This window comes from Schistocerca cancellata, chromosome 6, assembly GCF_023864275.1.
Source record: "Schistocerca cancellata isolate TAMUIC-IGC-003103 chromosome 6, iqSchCanc2.1, whole genome shotgun sequence".
NCBI classification, from domain to species: Eukaryota; Metazoa; Arthropoda; class Insecta; order Orthoptera; family Acrididae; genus Schistocerca; species Schistocerca cancellata.
The window spans coordinates 20,615,612-20,618,981 of record NC_064631.1 but is presented as its reverse complement, the minus strand read 5'-3'; the positions used below and the strand labels follow the sequence as shown (position 1 = coordinate 20,618,981).

General features: G+C 46.2%; 1 non-coding gene across 1 annotated transcript; it reads right to left on the bottom strand.

The window, feature by feature from the left end:
* Positions 1-765: 765 nt before the first annotated feature.
* On the bottom strand, positions 766-840 carry Trnas-cga (transfer RNA serine (anticodon CGA)). The gene has a single exon. It is a non-coding gene; the product is annotated as a tRNA-Ser (tRNA).
* Between the last annotated feature and the right edge of the window lie 2,530 nt (positions 841-3,370).

The following is a 3,370-nucleotide window of genomic DNA, read 5'->3' as shown; positions in this document are numbered from 1 at the left end:
TAGGTCGCTGGTCGTCTCCACAAACGCCGTTATCGAGGTGAACAACGGCAGCTCGAAACGTGCAACGGACGCAAGCTGATGACAGCAGTATTACGATATGGACGATATGGAAGATATTCTCCTCCGCCTTCATGGGACCCGTGGTAGTAATCGAAACCACGCTAACAGCCGCAAAACACCTGCATCCCATTGTTCTTGATGTCTTCCCCGGCATCGTTGTCAGTCCTTCAGCAGAATAACTGTGCATATCTCGAAGCCAGAACCGTGCTACAGCGGGTTGAGGAGCAATATAGTGAAGTTACACTGATATCTCGGTGACAAAATTGGCCTGACGTAAATCCTGTTGAACCCATCTGCAGATCTATCGGGCACCAACACCACATACGCAAATCAGCGGCCCTTTCCAGAATGAGATTTTCACTCTGCAGCGGAATGTGCGCTGATATGAAACTTCCTGGCAGATTAAAACTGTGTGGTAGACCGAGACTCGAACTCGGGACCTTTCGCTTTTCTGGGCAAGTGCATCTGATCTACCCAAGCACGACAAAGGGCCGTCTCGCAGCTTTACTTCTGCCAGTACCTCGTCTCCTACCTTCGAAACTTTACAGAAGCTCTTCTGCGAAACTTACAGAACTAGCATTCCTGAAAGAAAGGATATTTCGGGGACATGGCTTAGCCACAGCCTGGGGGAGGTTTCCAGAATGAGATTTTCACTCTGCAGCGGAGTATGAGCTGATATGAAACTTCCTGGCTGATTAAAACTGTTTGCCGGACCGAGACTCGAACTCGGGACCTTTGCCTTTCGCGGGCAAGTGCTCTACCGACTGAGCTACCCGAGCACGACTCACTTCCCGTCTCACAGCTTTACTTCTGCCAGGTTCGCAGGAGAGCTTCTGTAAAGTTTGAAAGGTAGGAGACGGGGTACTGGCAGAAGTAAAGCTCTGACACGGGGCGTGAGTCGTGCTTGGGTAGCTCAAATGGTAGAGCATCTGCCCGGGAAAGGCAAAGGTCCCGAGTTCGAGTCTCGGTCTGGCATACAGTTTTAATCTGCCAGGAAGATTTAGAGGCCCTTTATTTACACGAATTACATGACCTGTGCGTAGACATCTGATGCCATATACCTCCACAAACATACCAACAGAGTGCGGGATCGCTGATACGCGGAATCAGTAATGTATTTGGCTTGGCTCTGAGCACTATGCGATTTAACATCTGAGGTCATACGTCGCCTAGAACTTAGAACTAATTAAACCTAACCAACCTAAGGACATCACACACATGCAAGCCCGAGTCAGGATTCGAACCTGCGATCGTAGCGGTCGCTCGGCTCCAAACTGTAACGCCTAGAACCGCACGGCCGCTCCGGCCGGCAATAATGTATTTCGTTCCAAACACGGACAAAGAAGCTATTAACCAGGTGGTCATAGTGTTTTGGCTCATCAGTCAATAAAAGGCAAATTGGAAAACTACGTGGACAGACCAGAATTCGATCCCGCCACCTTCCGGTTTGCAAGCATGCACTTGATAAACTCTGGCACTGAGCTGAAGCAGCATGGTACGACGTAGGCATGTTTATTGCCCTTGCTCAGTTCTAGTAGACGCCCACCCGTGTTAGCGCCGTTGTTGCTACCATAGTGGGCAGCGCTGTGTACTAAATTTCGCACCCTCGGTATCTCGAAATCGTCAACAAAGGTAACAGCGCATGCTTCCTGCAGTACTCTGTACTCTCAATAACAATATTTCTTCCTTTGCTACCTGTTTGAGTGTGAGAGAGAAATAAAATCCGTCGATAAACAGCGAGTGCGTGGCTATACCTGAGGCAGGGGCGTACCCGCAGTAGCTCCTGGGCGCCTGCGCTGGCCGCGCCACGCAACCCGCGTGACCCGGCCGCACGTGCTCCCTGGGGCGTCTCCCGCCTCAAAGCCAGATTAATGAGCCCGATAGCGCGGAACGCTCTCTCTTGTTGTGGGCGCGTGTGAGCCCAGCCGCTACCTGTAACAGGGGGGGACGCCCCTCTAATTAGTCGCGGCAACCACTTTCTCCTCTTATGCCTCCCTTCGCGCTGAATACTGTACTTCGTAAAAGACACAGAGTCTGCAGAGAAGGCACCTTTGTGATTTAAGAGAAAACACCAGAATTAGACTACCCCACCTGAGGAGCATTAATAACATCCGCGTGTCCGGTGCTACCCGATACTGATAAAGGTTCCCTAAAGTATTTCGCCATTGTATCGCTGGTAATTATTCTTTATTTTTCACTTAAAAGAATAGGTCCCAGCGGTGGAACTGCCGTTTTGAAATCATCTATACGGGGATGTAGCTTAAAATCCCAGGAATGGTACCCCACAATCATTCATCCTGGTGGGTCTTCGAAGGAAAAATCGGAATTTTATGTGACGTTCAGTAGCGTTAGAAACTGTGTGTGGTGTGACTGATAACGTATAATTTTAATTATCATTGTGTTTATACTAGTTGCTGGAGAAGAGGAAAGTTAGTTATTGGTATTTTATTAATGATCTGATTCATAAGCAGCCATATCACAGTCATCACAGTCTCTCAAGAAAGTTATAATTAAGCTTTACTTGTTTAATCAGAATCGGACGATGACTCTCCTTGTCCGCAGTCTCGATGATTCGAAGCGATCTGCAATCCTGTGTAAATAAAATGTCTTGGTTTTATTGCGTTGCGTTGTCGGTCGGGAAACCTTATGTCAAGCGGAACTTTGCTTTGATGGCGTTTACTTATCCGATCAAATAATAGAGCTCTTGGATCTAATAATTGCAGGTTCGTTTCCAATTCATCGGAAGTTCCCTTCTGATTACCAACGAAACGACTCCACCGTGCAAATTTCCAATTAGAGAATACATATATAATGAAATTCCTTACACACCTTTGATGTAAATGCTTAGTATATATTTTCTTGAGTAGCATACAGTATATTTTCAATCTCTTTCTTCCAGTAATCTCGATAGCAAAATTACAATTATTCAGTGCGGCTATTCGGCACGGAGAAGATCCTACAAGCCCCCCCCCCCCCCTACAAACCAGAGAGAATATATTACAAAAAGTAATTCTGCACTCATGGAATAGTAATACTACTGTACTACTTTGCGCATCGATTCTGCGAGTCAAGTAGGAAACGTAATTCACTCCTAGAATTGTGCAGCGATAATTAGTAGAATATAAGGAGATATTACAAGCGTAAGACCTTTACATGCAGAAGGTCGTGATTTCGGAACTCGTTGAATGCTTTACATCTTTCTAATTTCTAAATCTTCATCGAAATGACTTTGAACACTGTTTTCATTCATTTAACTGGTTCAAATACAATTTTTTTTCTATTCCTTTGTCACATCATTTTAATCATCGCA